General features: G+C 34.5%; 2 long non-coding RNA genes across 3 annotated transcripts in view; one reads left to right on the top strand and one right to left on the bottom strand.

Annotated features, from left to right (window-relative positions):
• The window catches only part of LOC138318971 (uncharacterized), a 37,184-nt gene extending 26,664 nt beyond the window's left edge, over positions 1–10,520 (top strand). For both annotated transcript variants that reach the window (XR_011207933.1, XR_011207934.1), the window contains exons 2-4: positions 5,551–5,642; positions 6,177–6,296; positions 9,303–10,520. This is a non-coding gene — a long non-coding RNA (uncharacterized lncRNA). The remainder of the gene's footprint in view (positions 1–5,550; positions 5,643–6,176; positions 6,297–9,302) is intronic.
• The window catches only part of LOC138318970 (uncharacterized), an 84,051-nt gene that overhangs the window by 44,906 nt on the left and 11,836 nt on the right, over positions 1–27,309 (bottom strand). The window lies entirely within an intron of this gene.

Raw genomic sequence — 27,309 nt, 5'->3', positions numbered from 1 at the left:
CTTGCGGAAGTTCTAACAGCTCAAACACATTGCTCCATATCGCATCACACACTTCTTTTTACCTGCATGAAACATACAATGAAATTTTAATGAAGAGTTTACTTTTCAGTTCAAATCGTGACAAAAGCACCACTTACTCCAACTTCAAGTAAACCATAAACCATAAATTATAGCATTAATAATAATAAGTGTTTAAACATATTTACTTTCTATGCAGGTGTTAAAATTACAGGTAAATTATAGCAGATCGTTAAAACATGCAGCAGTCAGACCTTTATACATTAACATGCTTTCTAAATATTTAACACATTTAAACATACTTAAGTGTGTATCTGTATCAAGATTAACATCCTTCAAGTTTTACCAAATCTTATTAATCTTAAGAGCTATTACAAGCCTCATATAAAAGATAGCAACTAGGAATCTACAATTGCATATATCTACTTCAGAGAAAATACATATATCTATAGGGCAGTGCGATAGAATGGAAGAGAGATCATTTATTTTATCTTTAATATCAACATATCATATGAGGTTATGAGTAACACATTCAGGGAATTTTATGTCTGTTTAAAAGCTATTTAGTTTTTTATCATATGTATAAATTGTCCTGATATATGTTTATTCTAAGCAGTGTATCTTCACTCTGTATCATACATGTATCAGTATTTAAAACATGATTGGACTGAAACAGAAATTATAAAAATTAAAAATAACACTGGGTTTTGTCCAACTTGGATACAGTTTTATATGACATACATTTTTATATCCCTTTTTACTTGAGCCAGTCAAATTGTAATTGGAGAGAAACTATAAAATAGTAAAAAGGCTAATGTAGTTTTATTGTTCACAACTTCCTTGTTCTGTAGATTTTGTTAACACTTCCTTCATATCGTTATATATATATAGCTTACAATTAAACATTTAGCTAGATGCAATTCACTTTTTGTCAAATTTTTATTTAATTTCTATGAAATTCGCTCGAAATGTAATTTTTGAGAATCCCATTTCTCCACACTTCCTTGATGCTATAGAATATCTAATGCTCATCTGATATTTTCAAGGACATATGCTATTTGACTGACTCCACATGATAACAATTGAATATCAATCAATAGTGAACGAATTACAATTCATTAATTGGTTTATATCTAATTGACCAACTTTTGTTTAATTGTGGGTACACATCGAGGGATCAAAAATTGATGAGAATAAAACATCATGGTTCTCTAAGAAAACTGTCATTGACCTGTATGATGAAAAGAAACCAACCACAAATGACTTGTTGTGTTTATATACAACTAATATGTATTGCCAGACTTATACTGTGACGGTTTATCTTCAAACAAATTCATTCATACACAGGGTGCAAACATATAGATATATTTTTAGTGTTATCATTCTGAAACATCACTAAAGGACACAAGAAATCAACACTCAATGTCATGCTATGCTAGCAGATCCATCAACTGTTACAGTGAAAAGTCTCATTCATGCTTACTTGTTCTTTGTCATCTTTTTACATTTAAGGTCTTAGATATATCTTATCCTCATCAACGCCAATGTAAATGATCGGCTTTAACTTCAAAATATGTTTTGTCCTAGAGTTGTAACTGTTTATATCATTTGTTCATCAGATATTTAATAGAATAGAATAAGATGAAATAGTGTATTAAAACCACCAATGTCTTATGACCCTTCTGTAATGACAAGGTCAGAGCACATAAGTATCCACACATTCTGCTTTATTCCAGCCATCAGTAGCAAACAGACATTGCTAGTGTCAATGTATATTAATGAAAAATAAAATCTTTATGCCATGATCAATATGATATTCTCAGAAAATGTAATTTCTAAGGTAGCCATGGAGGAAATATAAAACCAATCTCCATCCTGTTAGACCTGGCGATGATCAATAACTATCAGTATACAGAAGCCTTCTCATCATTCTAATCTTCCTGGTCTTCAATGCCAGACAAATCATTTGGTTTTATAGAAATATCAGGAAATCCACCATAACACTAGAAATGTCACCTTGTAAAAAAGTCTTTTGTAACATAAGAATAAAAGTGTGTTCAGAACATATCCTTGTTTTTCTACATATAAACCATGCATTTTTGAAATAATATGGAACTCAAAATTATATAAGTATTGAATTATTCTAAAATCAAAGTATAATCAATACTCTATGTATATATAATGAGACCCCTTATATCAGTGACAAAATTTCACCTGAATCAGCTACCCTATCAAGTCACTGTCTGCTAGATTACAGGTATGCTAATCTAATGCACTTTAAATCTACACTTTCCAATTTAATGTGTACAATAAATGATATTTTGATAGGTATGTTGGCACCTTTAAGGACAAGCTCAATGGAGATCCATAAAGTTGGCTCCATCCACGACAAAAGTCAATAGTGTTTCATAACATGTCTGTTTAGACACTGCCAGGGTCTTGGTGCAAGAGTGTGAAGATTTTATTGATTCTAAAAAATTGATATATGATTTGTCATTATCTCCCCTTAATTACCAAGAATTGTCTCCCCTTTATTAACTAAGCTTTTCATCAATAAATGCATAATTCATCTTGAAATATGTAATTACTATGTACATGTACCTGTCATAAAAGGTAATGCAACAGCAGACAGTAATATAAGTAATATCCTCTTATACACATTTTTTATTTGGTGGTGGTGGTGAGAGGAGATTCGGATACAAACTTGCATTTCAATAAACTAGGTTACTATAAGTTTCAATTGGTACATCTGTCCTAATGGTCTGGAAAAAGTTCATGGGATCATTTAAAATGTCAATCAGCGTTGGCAAAATGGAGCTTTTTGAATGCTGTGCATTAATAGTTAAATTTTCTATATCTTAAACAAATTTCACATATAATGTGAGATATTTTCTATAACACCCTATCACTTTATCTACACTATTTGCTCACTGTCAGAAAGAAATCTATTCGATGATGCCAATAAAAAGTCAAGAGATATTTCAAACAACTAACAAGTCAAACAAACAGATCTTTTCTACATTAAAACTAAATTTATTATAAAAGATTGTTAGAATTTTTTTGAAGTGTTTTTACTTTGACCAAGTTATTTTTTTTTTGAAGTCTTGGTTTGACAATAATAACACCTTAAAAGCCAGCTGTGTGCCGTACGCCCCTTTCTGTACTGTATGTTAGAGACCAGTGTGGGGGGCTAGATACACTGTCCCCCACCCATTGTTGATATAGTATGCCACCTTGTAGGTCTATACGCACAACACTGGCTTTTGTACAAAAAACCTATAACATAAATAACATGTTTATAGATCTAAACAACACATATCATTTTTGTCTTAGCTACATATCTGTACCAGTGACATTCACCTACATACACAAAGGGCCATTCTGTGGCCAAGCATTTTGAAAAACTGCTTTCTATGGAAGAAGTGGAAACATTTTTTTCTTCTCTTTGACAGTTACTTTATCACTTTCTAAATAATCTTCTTCAGTGTTTTACAAGCGACAAGTCATGAGGTTTCATTCATGAAAGCCTGACATCCACTTTTGTAACATGTATATGGCATTCAGAAATCAAATTTACGTTATAGACTGCCAAAAAAGTAATTCCGCTTGATGCAGTATTCAAATTTTCATAATTTTTTATTGATATTTTGAAACCAATACTAAAAAGTATCCAATTGTAACAACAGTATCAATTACAAGTACTGATTATTTTTGTCAAACACATTGAATTCCAGCCAGTCTATTGTAAAGAGTGAAAGGACACAAGTTCTTCCTACAGTACTGACTAACCTCACAACCTTGTTATAGATCAAACGTTTATCTGTATGTATAGGTCTGCCTTGTAAATGTCCTATACCCAATTAACAGTACACAAAACATCAAAGCAAACTCTGACCATAATTGTTTCGAACTTTGTTCAATTCAAACTCACTTTTCCCTCGACCCTTTTTGTATAAGTTTTACAGATTTAAAAACAGTATTGTAAATTTTGAAATTTCTGGCCAGCACTTTCCTTTTCCAGTATTAAATTATGTGTCCTTGCATTTTGAAGATTAAATCTTCCACTTAACCAGAAGATAGATATGAAGTGAGATTCCATTGAAATTAAATATCATTACATACCAGAAATGTAAGCTGAAGGAGTTTCCTGAAACAGTCAAAGGATCACTCTTGATTTTGATAGGGGCCCTCTCAAAACTCCCTTCCTACCTCTTCAGCTTTAAGTCAATTAGGCTGCTGAATGCTGTAGATTACATTCAATTGACCATCAGTGTTAATGTAATGGTCATATCTTCAGAGAATTATACAAACGTAAGAGAGCAAGAGAAAGGGAGGTAATAAATCACATGATTTTTTATGTCTCTCATACTCACTGATATTTGTAAAGCTTAAAAGGACCAACATATAACCGATGATATACCATAAATAGTCAACTTTTATCAACATAGTCAAGGGCTATAACTCTTGATTATGTAGGTCCTAGTCCTGTAAATAAAACCTGCCTTTGTGACCACCTCTGTATAAAAACCACCTGCTTAATAAGACCACTTTTCTTGGGTGCAATTTCAATGTGTGTTTCATAAGGACTGTTTTGCTATAAAGGCCATTTTCCTGTCACTTAGGTGGTCTTTATAGGTAAATCTAACTGTACTAAATCTATTCAAAGAGATTTAGCAATAGTACTATACCTTTACTCTGTATCTTTAAAAATCTTTAAAATCATAATCTTCTGAAGATTAATTCACATTAATTAGTGTTTTCCTGACCTGGTGTGACTCCTGATGAAAGGACTAAATCTCTGTAAATTAGTATAACATGTGTGTAACAATAGTCGTAATCCTCCTCACTTACATCCAATTACTCTTATGTCTGATTAACATTGAGATAGCCAGCTTTGTCTATGTCTGAAACCAACACAATACATATTGAATATTATAGGTAAATTAGATGTCATATTTTTGATAATGAATTTAATTGGGTTGTGAGACAATCCCCTATTTTAGGGCTAATCACTCTAGCCAATGAACATGCTTTATAAAGGAGATTAGGGACAGTTGGGTTGCAGAACCCCACTGATTAATAGTAATGGTAAGTGGCACTTTGTAAACTTAAGTGGCTTGTGGTAAATAAGTCAGGCTAATTTGTTAATTGTAACATTGATGATGGGTCCAGTAAAACCTCTTAAGTGTTGTTAGGGAAAAGTCAAAGGTCACGTGCATGTCCTATCTGGAAAGCCATAGGCCACAAGACAACTCAAACCCACCATAGGCGATAAGTCCATCAGATCAGCCATAGGGTACAAGTCCCTCAGACCCACAAAAGGCTGCAAGTCTATCAGTTCAACCATAGGGTACAAGTACCTCAGACCCTCAAAAGGCTGCAAGTCTATCAGTTCAGCCATAGGGTACAAGTCCCTCAGACCCACAAAAAGCCACAAGTCAACTAAGGCCACTCATAGGTCACAGGTCAATTCAACCCAATCATAGGTCACAGGTCAACTCAATTAACCCAGGCATACATTGTATGTTACAGGTCAACTGAGGCCAGCTGTAGGTCACAGGTCAACTGAGGCCAACGTAGGTCACAGGTCAACTGAGGCCAACATAGGTCACAGGTCAACTGAGGTCAGTCATAGGTCACAGGTTAACTGAGGCTAGCCATTGGTCACAGGTCAACTGAGGCCAGCCATAGGTCACAGGTCAACTCACACCAGCTATAGCACCACATTGAGAATATTTACACAACATGATTGAATTGGGTATAAAAAGATTACATCTTGGATAAAAGCTTGAACACATTAATGACAAGATCTGAAAAAGTGAATTATTTTATCACCTTCAACAAAAGCAATGAGTAAGACGTGTGCAGTGCTTAACCCAAATATATAGCGTGATTTTGCTGAATGTTAAATGTAAAATCTGAGGTCAAAAGAAAACTTAAGATAAATCAGACAATTTAGTCAATATTAACTTTGTCTCTAGATGGGGCAACTAAATTTAAGGGTCAGAGTAAGGAAGGGGTTGCTTATGTGGAGCACCAAGTTCCAGGTTAATAAAAATGAGCGAAAAAATCTTGAATGACATGTAAACATGTAGTTTTATGTGAAACTTGCCTATCAATATAGCTATGCATGTAAATTTGTATTTGTATTTTTTCAGCCTCAGAGTTAGTTTGAATGTGTTCGAGTTTGAGATTTTTGGAAGATGAAGCTTGTGAGAGTAAAATGTATTATGGTCCACGCCCAGCACACACCCAGCACACCATCCAGACTTGTAAATGTGAGTTACAACAACAAACTTTCATCTTAGCCTTAGTAAATCTTATCACAAGTCTAAAACAATATAACGGAAAATCCATTCCTTAATTGCATGCTGAGAGGTGTCATTAGGATCACACTGTTGTAAGATATTTGCACTGTAAATAAACCCCTGAAGGACCTCCCCCCCATTACTATTGGGGTGGCAGCAACCTGATTGTTCATACAGCAGAAAAAGTCAACATCCGGCTAGTCAATAAAACCACTAACCTCGATTAGCCGGGAATAAACAGTGCCTAGGGTGTCTTTATCACGGAAGTAGGGTGACAATTACTGTTGACACTAACCAAAGATTGAGACGAGACCAAGATAGTACAAGGAGTTAGGCTCATCCATAATATTCATAATGTTATGCATATGCAAAGTAGGCAGTACGCCAGGTAACGGTATTTAAACATCACCGGATGGAGACAGACTATTGGGGGAGAGATAAATAGGGTCGGAAATGTAGGACAAAAAAAAAACAGATAGAAAGGTGGAGAGGGAGCAAGGATATATATAGAAAAAAAAAATTCATATACAAATTTTGAATTGATAATTCCAATACATCAATAATATTGGCTATAAAGTTCATTTACTTTTATCTATTTTTATTTTCAAATTAAGAATTAAATGTTGAAAGAGATAAATTAAGCTAATTAGATGATTTTTGAGGATTCTACAGGTGCAATGGTATAAATTAAAACCATAGAGCTGCAATCACACACAGAAATTAAAGTATTCATCAGTTTACCCAATAAACATGCATTTTATTATAAGTCCATCACCATGTTACTGTTTCTGTCATGTGCTTCTATAAATAAACTATTCACACATTTTTTCCTCCCTAAAATCTGGCCAATTATAAATTTACCTGTTGCTATAGTCTTTCTTTAGTGATGACACCAACTACCTTGACCTTTGACGTCCTTATAAATTAACTACCTGCGATGAAGAGGCACTTAAAGAACGGAACAAACAAGAAAATGTATGATTTTAATATAATATTGATCATAAATGAGGTTTTAAACATGACCGGGAAAAGTAAGCCAAGAGTTTGTCACTGGTGACCCTACTTAGGGTCGAACCAAAAATGTCAGTTTTCAAGGATACTGAATCGATAAAACAATTTGATCTCAAGTGAATTCGTATCAGAAACAAGAAGTGCTATACATTAGATAAGTGTCTCTACGGGTAGCAGTGGGTGTATCAGAGAATCTGTGTGATAGTTTCCCAGCCATAGTAAGCCTGGGACAGGTGTGGAGTCCGCACATCCACTATTTATTTATCGACTAATTGAGAACCTGTCTTTGGTTAACGCATGGTCTATTTACTAACGTCAAATAAGATCAACATGTACTTTTTGAAATTTTGAATATCGACAGATCAACTAAGAGACACTCCTGAACACTGGGACTTCTATAGTGAAAAATTTAATCAATATCTTCCTGAATAAGGGTGTTTGTGTTACAAACCTAATCCAATATTAGCCTTTGACAGTATAGCCAAACTAATGAGTACACAGTTAAATTTGGACATCTCTCCTTCCTACAAAACTCATATTTGAAATCAAAATTGAAAATTTTCAAATGCAAATACTGCTTTGTTTGTATGCAGGTTTTTAAATTATGTTGACCTTGATATTTTGGTAATGTCATTTTTATCCAAACAAATTCATCTCAACCAATTAGCATATTCAATTTAGAACAGTGTCAAATCAATATTCCCCTCATACTACCTCAACAATTGACAAACACACCATACAATTCCCCTAAGAGTAACTCTAACTGATTGACCTTGACATTGCTCAGAATCATCTCCATCAGTTGACCTTGATATTTCCAATAGGGACTATAGCTACCCCAACTAATTGACCTTGACATTACAAATTATTCAGAGTGTAAACTTTGATATTCTTTTAGAATACATCTGCAGCAAATGACCTTGAAATTGAAACTTTAATTAATAGCTTCTTGTATTGCAATCTATTCCACCATTGCGATCTTTTATTTATATTGATGTTGGACCGTCTCTGTTCAAACAAAGAGACATTTGAATTTACCATAACTAGAAACTGGAAAATGTTTAACATATTACATCTACCGTTTTGAATATAGAATCCAAAAAAGTTCTAGCACTATATATTCATAATTTATAAACCTTCTGTATATATTTGCATTTGATACCAATATTGTCAATGTTGCCTTTATGTACTGAGTACAAACATATTGTTGATCAATAGGGAAATGGTGTCTATACAAACCCATGTTTACACCAGAAATACACTATAATGTCACGAAATGTTAAGTTATCAGAATCCTATCTTAAGTTCAAATCATATAATCAATCAGAAATTCTGTACATATTGGTTTGTATCATCAATGTAAACAGTTTTTTTTTTCATAGATAATTTACTTTAAAGTGTCTGGATTCTGTCAAACGGCTGATTTTCCGATTTTCTACAGTATTTTTTATCTTATTCTGCTTTAATTCCTTTTAATTAGCTGACAGTCAATATTACTTAATTGGATTTAAACTGTTGTAATAGCTGTAGATGTGTTGATGCTCATGTGCATGTTGTGTCGACATTTCTGTATCCAAGCTTAAACACTCTATTCTGATATTGTAGAATGTATCATTCAATACACTTTCACTAAAATAATACCATGATTATCTTTTTCTTTTCAAAATAATCTTCTAAATGAAGGCATACATGCAGGTCTATAAAAAGTCACCGAGTTTCATTTGAGTACTTTACATTAATTAATCTTCTCCACAATCTATATATAGACACAAAATACTGTCAGAGATGTAGGTAACATGTAGGTGTAAAATGAAATTCTCACAATACACAGATAATTATACAGCCATTTATGTACAGACTAATCAACATTAAGTACTCAGATATCTGATATATCCACTTATTTAACTCACCATAGCCTCCAGGTTATGTAAATAAGATATTTTTACATCCTGTTTTCATTTCTAGGGAACAAGGTTTGAGAAGCACCTTTGGGATCTACTTGAGTTGTCCGTGAAGAGCCCCTCTGAAGTGTTGGTATAGAGGAGCATGGGCCAGTTCCCATGGCTGTAAATCTGTTGGAGTGTAGATTGGAACATCAACCTGATTTATTATAACCTGTCTATACCTCGTAATCAGTAATTAAACATGAAATCAATACAGGTTCAGCTGATTGTGAACATTTCCTTTTTCCAATGGGTCATTTGATAGTATTCGAGGGTTCCATTGGATTCTAAGCCTATAATAAAATTGGCTAAGGACCTTAATGATCATCTGACTACGCTTGTTGCATAATAATATTGAAAATAATATAGATTCCATCAGAAGAAACTTTTGAGATATTATGAAGAATAATTAGTAATTTATAGCAAATATGAGCTGAATCTCTTACATGAACGTGAAGAAAGCATTCAAAATTTTTCCAAAATGGCATCAGTGGCAGCCAACATTGTTTCTGGACCATAAATAATAGGACATGGACAGGACCATCTTAATTAGCCTCATTATTGATTAGTGTCAGCTTATTGACACTCACATGGAGAATCCAATTGCAGTTTGGGCTGCTATGACAAGTCTTTATAAAGCCTCTGACAGCTTCTTTTACATCCAATTTTTACCTTTATTGCACCAGTGAAACTTGAAAAGAAGTGTAAAGAGAGGTTTTTCAAGATGGTAACTGTGAGAGCCATCATTATATAATTTTGTCCAACCTACAAATTTAGTCAAGACCATCTCATTCCAGGTGTGTTTTATCTCAATGCCACTAATTAACCTGATGGCTAATTATCATTCTTTTAAACTATAAGAACATATTTTAGATTTGACAACAACAATTATATACAAGTAAGTACACAATATCATTAAACACAACAGGAGGTTATTTTCATCAAAACAACCTATTTATAAAGACAAATGTGTTTTAAATCTTTCTTCCAATTAGAATTTCCAGAAAACACTGTTATTGCATGGTGACGCATTCCCTATCCCCAAGCCTATCAACAAGTGTAATTATATCTATGATTTAAATGTCTAAGGACCCTCCCGGAAATCTCTGATCTACCGGAGTACACAAGGTTGACCCTTCTCCGAGTACAAACAAACACAATTATTAGATATTGTCATTTTAAAACAGCTGTTTCGTATTCAATGTATTTCTTCAATAAACCTTTCACGGACACTTGAGAAGGGGTAAGGTTTATAATTTCTAAGCTTGCATGCAGAAATGCACTTGGACTAAAAGAAAATCTGAAAATTATCTGTATGAATTAAAAAAAAGTGGGAGATAATTTGAGAAACGACTAGTTATAAATACAAGGTATATAATTACCAAAGAAAAACAAAATCAACTAATAGTTTGGTGTATAGGCCTGCTCCATTACCCTTTTTCATGGCTGTTAAATTGATATTCCATTTTGCTGTTGGGACTGGAGATTCAATTAGTCCTGTTCAACCCTTTAATCATAAGGTAGGTTATTAAGGAAGCTTTGGGTACCGTGATTGAGTACTGCCATTACCGCGGGTCAGCGCACACTGACGATGTTAAACCTACAACTGTATCATAACTTATGACTTTGTACACAATACATAAGCTGTCATACAACATTTCCTTTAATTTGCAGCGTGATGTTTACCATTAAAATCTATTTGTATTCAGCCTCTCTTTTTTGATAGTTTTGTTGCTTATTTCTGGATGTTTTTAAAGTTCTATCAGAAAGATATAACCACCTAGTGAGTTAAGTACAGTCTTTGAAGTAGCAATATCTTTGTTCAGTAATCAGGATTTGTAAAGTCAGAGATCCCAATATCATGGAGTATACTCAAATCACGTTTTTGAAGCCCATGTAAGATTGAAATCAATTAATGTATGTTCAATTACTTATGATACTTGAAATGTCTATCAATTAAGATATAAAACTAATCAATGAATGCCATTATACCATCATAACCAGGCCAAATGTATCAGGAAATGAGCCATGTCTGCTTCGCGCTTTTGTATAAGGAAGCCCTGCACTCATGTAATACAGATCAGATACACACTTACTGTAAGTCAACATACCACCTAATAATATACTGATCAAAGTCAATATATATATCCCCATTTTCCCCTTTTTCATCACTCATCATACATACATGTATTAAGACCATGGAGTAATGGTTCAGCTTATAATTGCTGTGATAATTTACTAACTAGAACTATGAGACCTGGCACCGATTTCTTGAAACTTAGTCAAAACTGAGGTGAAAACTCAAGTTTTTCTGCTTATGTAACTTATATGAAAATGTATGACTTAAGACATGCTTAAGCTGGAGAGCTGCACCATCTACATCACTTTGCTGGAGATGTCAGTAGTTCAATTAACTTAACATTCATAACTAGCTTATCAATAAATGAATGTACCAAATTAAGAGTTCAACATACAGCACATACCATTAAAGAAGCAAAATCTAACAATTGCAGCACCATAAGGGTATAGAATATATAGCAAACAATCCAGCCGAAACAGGGCAAACTAAAAACTCCAGTACCAAGCAGACAAAAATCAAATCTAACAATCCAGCTCCAAGTGGGCAGAATGTTATACTAAGTAATATTAATCCAGCCATGAAGGCCACTTCTAACAGATAAACTAGGTGAATAAACAGAAAAAAAGGAACTGAATTAAATTGCCATTAGCTTAGCAATTCAAAACCTTCAAATTATATACCTGCTTGGTAATATTACATAATTTTAAAATGTTTTAAATATTGAATGCCTTTAACATTTTGTGTTGAAAATTATTATTGAAGTTGCAGTTTTTGCCAGCCATCATTATTTGTAATAGCCATTGTGTATATAAGGTTTAGGTGTACTTTGTGATGTAAGTCGGTACCACTGTCTGTACAATAACAACATTCAACATGTCACAAGATCAGTTTTATATTACAAATCGAAATTAACCAATTTTGCTTTGAATAAAATTTATGAAGTTTTTCTAATTTGAAATCAATTCAATTTCTGGGATGAAACTAATTTTCTCCTCAAAATGACATTAATGTTTTGTTGATTGTATCCTAGACTGTCATCTGTGTTCTGAGGAATTCGACTGTCGTACCTACCAGGTCTTATCCCAATTCTAATTTTAATCAAACTATCTCAATTATTTCTCAATGAAAGTGTCTGGATAAATGATACCTTGCTGGAATTAAACTTCATTTCAACAATACACAATTGCCTTTGTTCGTATTTTGTCTGGAAATTACTTATTCAAACTGAATCTTAAAATTTCCCGATTTCAACTTCAATTTCATTCAAAAACAAATTAGGAAGCTACATCACGTCTCCAACAGGAAGACAAGTGTAAGTCGTAAAGAAAACAAATCCTTCACGCTTGCCGGACCACAAAAGGCATGGTACTGTTATGTTTATCACATTCAAATTACCCATCAGCCCATCCCATAGAAAAACACCCGATACCATCTCAATAAATAGAAGGGCACAAACATTTCCAATTTCATCGAGGTGTATCTGATTTACCCCCTTCTTAAATGGTGTCATTGAATAAACAAAAATAATGCCAACTTCTAAGCTGAGGTCACAGAAGATAGCAGATGTCCATATATGAGGTGGCTTTAATTATAAAAACAACTTAGTTTTTATTCCTGTGGTTTTTCATTGATTAAAGCCCGATTGGAACAAAATTCCACCACATAAAAGTGCTCAATACATTATAAAGCCAAACAGGTCACCTGTTGCCCATGTTGCTTTAACCTTGCACATGGCTATAAGCCTCATAATGTGGTACAGTTACCACAGGCTCATCAGATTTACATCCAAGGGGAGGCAACTCTTACATTAACTATCCTAGAGCTTTTCACAACAACAGGTGGCCAGCGAAACTGTTCTGCAGGTGTCAGCGGTTTAGAAACGTTATGGACATTTAATTCTTATTTCTTTCATTCTTATTGATTTGGTTTATGAATTGAACTCTGATTTGAGTATAATAAATTTTAATACAAATAATGAACTTACTGTACCATAAAGGTATTGACAAGTGATTATGATCTATGCTATATATAACTGCCAAGGTCAGAGTTGATACGGTTCCAAACTAAACAATAGTTTAAATGATTGGACTGTGTTCCTATTTTAGGGGCTAATATTGGAGGTATATTGAAGAACACAATTCAATATTTGTGCTGCACTTTAATATATACTACAAACTCTGAAAGAAAATGTCAATGTAAGAGCTTCTGTTCCAATGTTTAATAAAGTTTAAGTCTGAACTACATCAAATATAGGAAATAATCGTTCCAGATCTATACAAATACCCCCTGTCTGCTTGCCACAGTAATACACATAGGTCATACACACAATATATACACTCAATTTTATCACATTTAGAGTTAGTACAGAAAAAAATATATTTCAAAGTTGTTTTTCTCCTGATACAGAATTAAGTTTTGGCTTGTTACAATGGTTATAGATAGAGTTTATTGAAATTGTAATAAATATAACCTAACAACAGTTTCTTTTATTAGTATAGTTTTATTAAAAGTAAAGCTATATTACAAAATAAATATTTTCAATTCATGGTTGGTGTTCCAAAAAAAAAAAAAAATCTCAAAACTAAAGATAATTTTTTTTATCAAACTATTAATTTGATTATCAATTAACATGTTGAAAATGTCCGTAAGAGTGAAATCAAAGGAGCCAGTCAGTTGTACATTAAGTGAGGATCACCAGATGGCCAGTCAGTTGTACATTAAGTGAGGATCACCAGATGGCCAGTCAGTTGTACATTAAGTGAGGATCACCAGATGGCCAGTCAGTTGTACATTAAGTGAGGATCACCAGATGGCCAGTCAGTTGTACATTAAGTGAGGATCACCAGATGGCCAGTCAGTTGTACATTAAGTGAGGATCACCAGATGGCCAGTCAGTTGTACATTAAGTGAGGATCACCAGATGGCCCAGTCTGGCCAGTCAGTTGTACATTAAGTGAGGATCACCAGATGGCCAGTCAGTTGTACATTAAGTGAGGATCACCAGATGGCCAGTCAGTTGTACATTAAGTGAGGATCACCAGATGGCCAGTCAGTTGTACATTAAGTGAGGATCACCAGATGGCCAGTCAGTTGTACATTAAGTGAGGATCACCAGATGGCCAGTCAGTTGTACATTAAGTGAGGATCACCAGATGGCAGTTGTACATTAAGTGAGGATCACCAGATGGCCAGTCAGTTGTACATTAAGTGAGGATCACCAGATGGCCAGTCAGTTGTACATTAAGTGAGGATCACCAGATGGCCAGTCAGTTGTACATTAAGTGAGGATCACCAGATGGCCAGTCAGTTGTACATTAAGTGAGGATCACCAGATGGATCACCACAGATGGCCAGTCAGTTGTACATTAAGTGAGGATCACCAGATGGCCAGTCAGTTGTACATTAAGTGAGGATCACCAGATGGCCAGTCAGTTGTACATTAAGTGAGGATCACCAGATGGCCAGTCTGTTGTACATTAAGTGAGGATCACCAGATGGCCAGTCAGTTGTACATTAAGTGAGGATCACCAGATGGCCAGTCAGTTGTACATTAAGTGAGGATCACCAGATGGCCAGTCAGTTGTACATTAAGTGAGGATCACCAGATGGCCAGTCAGTTGTACATTAAGTGAGGATCACCAGATGGCCAGTCAGTTGTACATTAAGTGAGGATCACCAGATGGCCAGTCAGTTGTACATTAAGTGAGGATCACCAGATGGCCAGTCAGTTGTACATTAAGTGAGGATCACCAGATGGCCAGTCAGTTGTACATTAAGTGAGGATCACCAGATGGCCAGTCAGTTGTACATTAAGTGAGGATCACCAGATGGCCAGTCAGTTGTCATTAAGTGAGGATCACAGATGGCCAGATGGCAGTTGTACATTAAGTGAGGATCACCAGATGGCCAGTCAGTTGTACATTAAGTGAGGATCACCAGATGGCCAGTCAGTTGTACATTAAGTGAGGATCACCAGATGGCCAGTCAGTTGTACATTAAGTGAGGATCACCAGATGGCCAGTCAGTTGTCATTAAGTGAGGATCACCAGATGGCCAGTCAGTTGTACATTAAGTGAGGATCACCAGATGGCCAGTCAGTTGTACATTAAGTGAGGATCACCAGATGGCCAGTCAGTTTGTACATTAAGTGAGGATCACCAGATGGCCAGTCAGTTGTACATTAAGTGAGGATCACCAGATGGCCAGTCAGTTGTTCATTAAGTGAGGATCACCAGATGGCCAGTCAGTTGTACATTAAGTGAGGATCACCAGATGGCCAGTCAGTTGTACATTAAGTGAGGATCACCAGATGGCCAGTCAGTTGTACATTAAGTGAGGATCACCAGATGGCCAGTCAGTTGTACATTAAGTGAGGATCACCAGATGGCCAGTCAGTTGTACATTAAGTGAGGATCACCAGATGGCCAGTCAGTTGTACATTAAGTGAGGATCACCAGATGGCCAGTCAGTTGTACATTAAGTGAGGATCACCAGATGGCCAGTCAGTTGTACATTAAGTGAGGATCACCAGATGGCCAGTCGTTGTACATTAAGTGAGGATCACCAGATGGCCAGTCAGTTGTACATTAAGTGAGGATCACCAGATGGCCAGTCAGTTGTACATTAAGTGAGGATCACCAGATGGCCAGTCAGTTGTACATTAAGTGAGGATCACCAGATGGCCAGTCAGTTGTACATTAAGTGAGGATCACCAGATGGCCAGTCAGTTGTACATTAAGTGAGGATCACCAGATGGCCAGTCAGTTGTACATTAAGTGAGGATCACCAGTCAGTTGTACATTAAGTGAGGATCACCAGATGGCCAGTCAGTTGTACATTAAGTGAGGATCACCAGATGGCCAGTCAGTTGTACATTAAGTGAGGATCACCAGATGGCCAGTCAGTTGTACATTAAGTGAGGATCACCAGATGGCCAGTCAGTTGTACATTAAGTGAGGATCACCAGTCAGTTGTACATTAAGTTGTACATTAAGTGAGGATCACCAGATGGCCAGTCAGTTGTACATTAAGTGAGGATCACCAGATGGCAGTCAGTTGTTCATTAAGTGAGGATCACCAGATGGCCAGTCAGTTGTACATTAAGTGAGGATCACCAGATGGCCAGTCAGTTGTACATTAAGTGAGGATCACCAGATGGCCAGTCAGTTGTACATTAAGTGAGGATCACCAGATGGCCAGTCAGTTGTACATTAAGTGAGGATCACCAGATGGCCAGTCAGTTGTTCATTAAGTGAGGATCACCAGATGGCCAGTCAGTTGTACATTAAGTGAGGATCACCAGATGGCCAGTCAGTTGTACATTAAGTGAGGATCACCAGATGGCCAGTCAGTTGTACATTAAGTGAGGATCACCAGATGGCCAGTCAGTTGTACATTAAGTGAGGATCACCAGATGGCCAGTCAGTTGTACATTAAGTGAGGATCACCAGATGGCCAGTCTGTTGTACATTAAGTGAGGATCACCAGATGGCCAGTCAGTTGTACATTAAGTGAGGATCACCAGATGGCCAGTCAGTTGTACATTAAGTGAGGATCACCAGATGGCCAGTCAGTTGTACATTAAGTGAGGATCACCAGATGGCCAGTCTGTTGTTCATTAAGTGAGGATCACCAGATGGCCAGTCAGTTGTACATTAAGTGAGGATCACCAGATGGCCAGTCAGTTGTACATTAAGTGAGGATCACCAGATGGCCAGTCAGTTGTACATTAAGTGAGGATCACCAGATGGCCAGTCTGTTGTACATTAAGTGAGGATCACCAGATGGCCAGTCAGTTGTACATTAAGTGAGGATCACCAGATGGCCAGTCAGTTGTTCATTAAGTGAGGATCACCAGATGGCCAGTCAGTTGTACATTAAGTGAGGATCACCAGATGGCCAGTCTGTTGTTCATTAAGTGAGGATCACCAGATGGTCTATTGCAATCCTGTATTTAACATAGGCTTGACCTTTAAATGATCGTGCACAAAATAACTCTATAGCTCAAATACACTATACTCAGGAGAGGTAATCAATAAAGTCTATAATCACAAGTAACACTTTCAGTTATTTTTAAATCCTTTCCTGCATGATTTCTAGGGAACTTAAAGCTTCATACACCACATCAGAAGAAGGAAATCATGATTAAAAGAACTTTTTAGATATCAATATACACAGCATTGTTTATAGAAATGCAAAAGATAAGATACATATTTGCAGCTTTGTTTGTAGTAATCATAGTTCAGAAATGCATATTAATGTAGCCTTAAAGGTCAAGGTCATTACCAAATATAGACCAACGACTTGTATGCTATTGATAAAGTCATTGAAGCCTTTCAGATGCTTTCTGTAATCCTAAATTTCATACCGTTACTGCTAGGATCCCTATTAAGATTTTGCTCTTTTATCCCATGAAAATATTTATTCTGGTTTTAGATAATGACCTTGACATTGAACATGAAGTACAACCCCATTACAACCAAGCACTTTTGATTAAGAGGATATAAATGAAGATTGATCTATAGAACTCGAGTTATCACTTAGAAACTTTTGTGATCATGACAACACTATTGCGATACCTTAATGTGTCATTGGCTTCTCAAACGACAGCAATATCATCCAAGAAGATCAGTGAACCATGTCCTCAGCTGTGCATATAGAGCCCTATTTCCTCTGTCGACCTTCCTGAAGTGTTACTTTAGAGTGGATAAATCTAATTACCATATGTACATTAATGATATTCAATATGAACAATTTTTCTTCTCTTGACTTATTCCTTGGACTGATTTTAATTAGAACGTATTTAAATGCAGCATTCCTGAATGAGTCAAAGTGATTGAGAATTTTACAAACTGATTGGCATGCCAAAAACAGGGAACATTGCAGTAATATTGTCATCTATTCTATATACCTATCAACTTAAATTACTTTGGAATGATAGTAAGGAAGAATGTTCAGTCATTTTACCTCAAATATCTACACCAGAGGCCCTAAAGGCCTTTTGTTACACTTTTATATAACCTCTGGTTCAGTGAGGGCAATGCAGAATGACCTTGGTAACACTGACTCTAAGACTTAATTAAAGAGCAGAACAAAATACCAACACAATAGGTTAATAGAGACATTACAAAACAGGATACCAATAAGGAAAAGGAAAGAACTCATTCTAAGTGAATACAGGACACAGCAGAGAATGGACAGTTATTTGTCCTGTTGTTAGGGTAATTGGTCCATCAATGCCTTCAAAGCAGTAATTAAAGCTCTCATTGAAAGTAAGATCAGTAAAATGTATCGGTAGCAGAACAAAAACAATGGCAGTGTTTAAGTTTGTAACTTATCTGATAACACCATGTCAGGTGGTTTTTTACACCTATAGAAATATCAGCTGTAATTACACCAGCTAGTAAACATAATACTTAATTCTACTGTTAATGATTTTCTAGGGACATTAACGATTGAGTAGACAAAGAACTGGAGATAAGGATTCATATTGAAGACCACACAACATCTTAGTTCTGTGTACTTGAATGAACTGTAGTAGTGATAGTCATTTGTATTTATGTACTCTTTATCTTAGCCTCAACTGATGATTGTAATATAATTATGTCCTATTTGGAGACTGATTTAGATATCTTTATTAAATTTTTCTCCAATGCTTTGTCACTTTGTGAGAATTATTCATGAAAATGTGAAAATTACCAACTTATGCCAAGTAATATTGTAATCTACTTTCAAGGGCAGACAACTGTTCATTATGGAAAATATTTTACAGTATTTTATGTTGTCTTAAGCATTCTTGGTTCGGAACACTCTTGGTTTTTGTCAATGGAAAAACTTCAGAGCTGCATGTAACAGTGGTTCTGTTTAGAAACTAACATTGTGTAAAAACTCTGAAAGGTATCTGATCATGATGATAATCCAATGCAGGTGACTCACAAAAGTTGTGTCATAATTGCATTGCCTATCAACACAATTATAGCCTTGACTTAAAGACAATGATTTTCAGATAATGGTTAACATTGACATTAAACAAATCATCTACATCTAGACCTCAAATATGCAAGGAAAACATCATGACGGGTCACTGGCTTTTCATGAAAATCAAGATCCTAGTCATTCAGCATAGTTAAAACTCATTATAATCTTTAAACCACCTCATCAAAACTAAACAAGGAATTACTGTCAACCAAAAACCTATCCAACATTCTGAGGACAAACAGCATACTAACATAATAGTTTCTAGTTCTGTTTTCGTTTTAATGGTAGCTGTAAATTTCTACACATGTCAACAACAAAAAACAAAGGGTTATCACTAATCAAGATTTCCGATCCATGGAGAGGTGCCCAAAACAGCATGCTAAATTAAAATGACATCTATCAAACATGAGCCGTTTCCAATTCCATGGCATATAGGTTTGGGGTGTTATAAAAAAAGTGCATTGTGTTGCATTCTTTGGTCTGTTGACCTTTGAAGCGTGAGGACGAATTGCGACAGGTGTACCTAGAGAGTATCAGTGAAGTGTACTGTAGATGTCATAACACAGTGCATCAGTTAGTGTGTGGTCTGATTAATAGTTAACAATTACCACACAACTAGTACTCAGTCAGAATAACAGATGACCAAATCATAGTCTGTCTCACAGCAAAGTAACACATGACCAAATCATAGTCTCTCTCACAGCAAAGTAACACATGACCAAATCATAGTCTCTCTCACAGCAAAGTAACACATGACCAAATCATAGTCTCTCTCACAGCAAAGTAACACATGTCCAAATCAGTCTCTCCCACAGCAAAGTAACACATGACCAAATCATAGTCTGTCTCACAGCAAAGTAACACATGTCCAAATCAGTCTCTCCCACAGCAAAGTAACACATGTCCAAATCAGTCTCTCCCACAGCAAAGTAACACATGACCAAATCATAGTCTCTCTCTCACAGCAACACTCATAGTCTCTCTCACAGCAAAGTAACACATGTCCAAATCAGTCTCTCCCACAGCAAAGTAACACATGACCAAATCATAGTCTCTCTCTCACAGCAACACTAAGTTCTTATTTAATAACAGTAACACATGACCAAATCATAGTCTCTCTCACTGCAAAACTAAGTTCTTATTTAATAACAGTAACACATGACCAAATCATAGTCTCTCATACTGCAAAACTAAGTTCTTATTTAATAACAGTAACACATGACCAAATCATAGTCTCTCTCATACTGCAAAACTAAGTTCTTATTTAATAACAGTAACACATGACCAAATCATAGTCTCTCTCATACTGCGAAACTAAGTTCTTATTTAATAACAGTAACACATGACCAAATCATAGTCTCTCTCATACTGCAAAACTAAGTTCTTATTTAATAACAGTAACACATGACCAAATCATAGTCTCTCTCACTGCAAAACTAAGTTCTTATTTAATAACAGTAACACATGACCAAATCATAGTCTCTCTCATACTGCAAAACTAAGTTCTTATTTAATAACAGTAACACATGACCAAATCATAGTCTCTCCCACTGCAAAACTAAGTTCTTATTTAATAACGGTAACACATGTAACACATGACCAAATCATAGTCCTCTCCCACTGCAAAACTAAGTTCTTATTTAATAACGGTAACACATGACCAAATCATAGTCTCTCACTGCAAAAATAAGTTCTTATTTAATAACGGTAACACATGACCAAATCATAGTCTCTCCACTGCAAAAATAAGTTCTTATTTAATAACGGTAACACATGACCAAATCAAGTCTCTCCACTGCAAAACTAAGTTCTTATTTAATAACCAATGACCAAATCATAGTCTTTCACTGCAAAAATAAGTTCTTATTTAATAACAGTAACACATGACCAAATCATAGTCTCTCATACTGCAAAACTAAGTTCTTATTTAATAACAGTAACACATGACCAAATCATAGTCTCTCCCACTGCAAAACTAAGTTTTTATTTAATAACGGTAACACATGACCAAATCATAGTCTCTCACTGCAAAAATAAGTTCTTATTTAATAACGGTAACACATGACCAAATCATAGTCTCTCACTGCAAAAATAAGTTCTTATTTAATAACGGTAACACATGACCAAATCATAGTCTCCCACTGCAAAACTAAGTTCTTATTTAATAACAGTAACACATGACCAAATCATAGTCTTTCTCACTGCAAAACTAAGTTCTTATTTAATAACAGTAACACATGACCAAATCATAGTCTCTCCCACTGCAAAACTAAGTTTTTATTTAATAACGGTAACACATGACCAAATCATAGTCTCTCACTGCAAAAATAAGTTCTTATTTAATAACGGTAACACATGACCAAATCATAGTCTCATACTGCAAAAATAAGTTCTTATTTAATAACAGTAACACATGACCAAATCATAGTCTCTCCCAAGTTCTTATTTAATAAATTAGAGAGTTTTGTTCTTTATCTAAAGCACAGGTCGATGAATTATTCTTGAACATACTTTCAAGAGCAGACAAGAATGTGTCTTCAGCTGTTCTTAATATTTCATAAGAGTCTTCATTGCTTCCTTAATTGCTAACATGAAGTCAGCAGTGCCATGCTTAAAATTCTAATAACTATAATTTGATGAGTTCAAGTTGTCAATTGTAGTCTAAACCTGTGTAAATAATAGACTTGATATGACCTTTTCCTTTATAGATAAATAATCAAGATAATTGATTGCGAAATCAGCAAATTTATAAACAACCTTGAAAATTACTGTCTGCTACCCGTTATTAGCTTCTGTTTGATTCTGGACTATCAAGTTTTCAAAACTACAATTTGTATCTAACATTGATGAATATCAACACATGGAGACAAGGCGACTAGTGTTGAGCTGAGTAGATTAACACACACAGGCCAAAATACTTGAACTGACAACCCTCTCCTTTAATTTTACAGTACTTATACAGTTTGTCGGTACTTCTGATATGGGGGAGCTCCTGGAACAAGGGTAGAACTGATGGAACGCTATAACAGAAATCGAGGAAGTGCCTATAGTGGGATTTATGTGAATAGCAGAGTCTCGTGACAAACCAGTCAAATATCACTTCACATCTAATACTCAAACGCAACTACAGATCTTAAAATAGAGTTAAGATAGAATTTAATGAAAAGACATATCTCAACGGCCAAACCAATGTCATTTTTGTTAGCTATATGATTAAAAGGCACGGAAATAGTGAACAATTAAAGTGTTGCCGCGGACAACTTACATCAGGTAATGCATTCAATTATTTTGTTTGCACTACATTTAAAATTCTTTTCAACACAATTAAAACTAGATGATCTTATCTCAGTGTATTTGTTATTAGTTTTTTTTTTACAAATATCTTTCTTTTCAAAATGTTCAAACAAAAGTATTTTACAAGTAGAAGTTTCCTGGGTCTGATATTGTGGTGATCTCTGACAAAGTCCTATAATTGTTATCTGCTGATATTCTATACTGAAAATTAACTGACATTGTAGATCACTGTTAGAGATTTCTACAATGGACAAACAAAAGATTAAAATGTCTTTGACAAGTGATTCTTTTTAACAAGATGCTTAAATTTCTTCTTTCCAATTAAATCACTGATTTCAAGTGTTTTTGTGAAGTACAAATTGAAGTGGTGTCATATATGTTTTCAGCTAGAATTTCTAGATAAAGAGATTTTCTTCAATAACAAGAATAGAGGGATTTTATTACCTATGGCAAAACATTTATGTGTATTGAAAAATAGCCTAATACATTAATTATAAACTAAAGAATGGTGTTTATAATCCAGTTAAAATGTCTAGATGACTTTTCATGGAAATTCCATGGATGGAAATTCCATGAAACTTTAAAACTTTATTTCCATATCTATTTTCCACAGATTTTCCATGGAATTTTGTACTTACAAATTAAAAAAAAAGACCAATAAAAGTTATGAAACAGCCTCACTGAAATAACCAAGCATTGGTCAGGAAAACCCCTAACATGGTTGAAAGAAATCTTCATAAGTATACTGTACTTCCTATGACAACTGTTGTTCCATTATCAATGTGACTATTTAATTGCTATCTTGTGAGGTTTAACAAACACAAGCAACTGACATCCAGAAAGATGACAATCATCTTAATTATATATATTATAAGAATAAAAGATAACTTCTTAATCAGTTGATGTCTTACTTTCGACCTATTACTGGAATTTTATCCAATATTCTACCTCAACATCCATCATTGCTTTATCAGCACTTTACCATGAGGTTTGGCCAATATATACTGATCATCAATAATTCAGTAGCCCATAAATACAGTTGATTACGTCTGTACACCATTAGGATAAGAACAGCTTGTCCCAATTCATTTCACTTTGACAGATTCTACTGGTATACCATACAGCTGAGTATTGCCATACTAATACATGCTGTAATTTAATCTGATACTTTGCTCAGAATTATCATTACCTGTCCATGTGATCTGTTGTTCAACACTTAAATACTGAAAAATAATACGAATTTATCACTGACAGGCAATTAGAATTATTTTCCCAATCCAGGTTGCCTTAATCCTTTAATAGTGCTATACATTCAAAGAGTTCCTCCAAATCAGATAACAAACCCTCAAAACGTCCTGTTAAAAAGAAAAAGACATATTTCACGTCCATATCGTAAACATTTCACAGGTAGCAATTATGTGATAGCAATCTATGTGTAACACTTTCTTCAAGGCATCATATGTATTGGATACAGTTTATGGTGGACGTCAAAACCCAATCTATTATGACTGTCGTCAAACATGCACGTTTGTCAATCAGTACTCACTTTGTGTATTTCTTCTGTTTTTTTGCTTCATATCCTTTTCTCCGTAATGACATGGAAACGGTGGTTAAATGAATGCAGATCGCGATATCAATAGGTCTATTAATCTTAAAAGATCTTCCAATTTTATTGCTTTATAAATATAGTCTGTAAACTACAATTTTGAATAAAATTACACCCTTTAAAAAGTTAATATAAAAACACTTTGATAAGGAAAGAAAGCACATTCAGATTATTCAAATTTATTTTTATTTTTAGATTTTTTTTTATAAAATGTAATTTTAGTTGAAGGCATGAATGATCGTGGATCACATAAAACCAGCATTGGACCTTATCCTGTGATATTTAGAATATAAATGTCTGATAAAGTACCTATATATATATATCTACCATAAGATTAATGGTATCAGTGTGGTCCCAGACTTCCCCCATCCCTATGTTAATCTTCTGCCATTAGTTGCTATGCTATATGGATGATTTGTCATAGGGCATTCTTTTTTTTTTAATTCTAAATATGAATGTTGGTGCTATAAGATGATAATGGTCATTATAATCATAGGGGTTATAGATTACTAGATATAGAAATATAAGTACTCCAGTCATTTTACAATGATAACATCAAGGCAATGACTCCACAACTTAATACATATGGAAACTTGCAGTGTCATTGCTTACTGATAATTCTTCTTTTTAATTTCAGACATTGTTCAATCACTATTGAACTTCCAAATTATCCTGGAAGTGATTTGCTTTGTTTAATAAGCAGTTGTTGTGAAACGACTCCTATGCATTACAATACACTACAAAAGAAAGGGTATAGTAATACACTTCCTATCTGATAGGTTTGCATGATCTTCTTAACGATAATTCCATTTAAATTAAATTGTCACACCAATTATCCCATTTGAAATGTATTTAAAGCTGATAACAATTGTTCCATATTAGAAAATTGACATGAGAAATATTGGCATTGAAAGGATAAAAAATCACAAAAGTTATATTGAATACAAATAAAAGAACAACTACATCTTTATTTTACTTGTTAACAGTATTGCCCTAGCTGTTACACAGTATTAATGTAATTTAAATGCATTAAATTGTACACAATTCATTCTTCTATGATGATTTTAACAATATTGCACAGCAAGAAGTTGTTTATAGATTTGGTCGTCAGTCAAAAACTTCATAGAACTGAATCCAGATATTTTGACCTTTACAAAGATCAAGACCCCAATAGAATGTCTAATGGGCCTCCAGATCAAGGTGAATTTCAGCATAATGCTGAGAAACTTTGGACCATAAAGCGTACCAATAAGTTATAGTTTTTTTTTCCCCACTTATTCGATAAGGTACCTTTTGAATCTAGTGATTTAATTTGGAAAAGAATTTTCACCAATCCAATGTGCATGTTTTGTGGAAATTGACTGAAATCAAATTTTATCGAAGAACATTACAAAATAGTCATATTAACAGCCTGATTAATTTAAGAACACAAGTAGGCTATCAAGATGGAGGGAAGTAGTACAACCCAAAGAAAATCTACCAACCAACGGTCAGTACCTGGCAACATCCCACATAGGTTACCAATACGACTTCAGTATGGCAGAACACCTTTGAATACCACAATGGAAACCAATTTTTCATTATCAGGATATCTGTCAGAAATTATTGTTTTGTGCAAATCCAATTATGTCATATTGATATATACATATTCCTTACTTTTACTCCGGGTTCAGTTATTTTTTATATGTTCTATGTAAAGATACCACAATTTGCAGTATTAGCTTATATTTATATATGTGTATTAATTATACTTGTATGACAGTTTTATTTTAAGGAATGCCCAGAATCTTCATTACAAATCTAATAATAAGGAGGCAATGCAAGACATTTTCTCACCCGATTTTATAAAATCTGAGGTTATTCAAGGTCACACCTATTAATTAACTACTCATGCAGGTGTGCTAAATTGGGACATGAACATAAGGACAATTGCTTACAATGATTGACAGGTATTTACACGTGGTTTATATAAAAATCAACATAAAAAACAAAGTCCGTCTGTGACACAATATATCTAGATATTTATACCTTAGGTTTACTTTGTCATACACCCAGATGTCACCATGGCTCTACACCTTACCCCCCCCCCCCTTACCTGTCAGATATCGGGTATGCCCACCATTGTCTAAAAGAATATAGATAAATTATATGTAATCATATGATCTCACATCTCCAATTCTTCCATTATTTTACACCCATAGTAAATCTGTGAAATTACAGCCTGGTGCACATGCAGCTCAACATAATGTTGATGACCTTTGACCCCTAAAGTCTAATCTGATACTTGACACTAATGGAATATTTTGGTAATGCATGGTTTTGTGTATTTATAGCCATATACGTATACTTAAGTTCTCTACAAAATAATCATAATAAATTTACATTTATTTATCAGTTTACTGCAAAATTAATTTGAAATCATCTCTGGTGTTTGGTAATGGATAGGAAATGTCAGCATTAAATCATTTGTCTGATTAATATGTAGATATGGAGAGCCAGAAAAGTGTGCCAAATATTTTCTACTCACCCTAAAGTCTTGTCAAAGCTAGTCTGATCAGTTAGTTTGTCAATGAAGATAAAATAGTTTAATTACCAGTGTGCAACAAGACCTGAAGACCCCTTAATGGTTATCTGACAGAACAATGCGTTCATATATGGTCTTGAAAATAATAAAAATAAGAATTCACTATCAAGAACCAGTTAAAAATTACCAATATTTGTTAAAAATGGTTTAGACAAGTTTGAGCAGAAAACCATCTCTATAACTTTTTGATAAAATTTTAAAATAAAAATGTTTTCAAATTGGTGGTCATGTTGACCATCTTGGATTTCCATCCAACAAGAAAACAAGAGGCCCATGGGCCTTAACGGTCATCTGACTCATGGCACAAAACAACAAAGTCACAGTATAAAGTATTGGTTAACGATTTATATAAACAATACAAGGAACTCCTTAGTTGAATATGTAAGTTTCTGAAATAGGGAAATGTCATTTGCTGAACAAACTTGGTAGCCCTTCTTCCATATATGGTTGTAACCCATTCAAGGATTAATATAAGGAGGAGTCAGATT

The sequence above is a fragment of the Argopecten irradians genome, chromosome 3 (assembly GCF_041381155.1).
Source record: "Argopecten irradians isolate NY chromosome 3, Ai_NY, whole genome shotgun sequence".
NCBI lineage: Eukaryota > Metazoa > Mollusca > Bivalvia > Pectinida > Pectinidae > Argopecten > Argopecten irradians.
The sequence above is the reverse complement of the archived record's forward strand: the minus strand, read 5'-3'. Positions and strand labels throughout refer to the sequence as shown.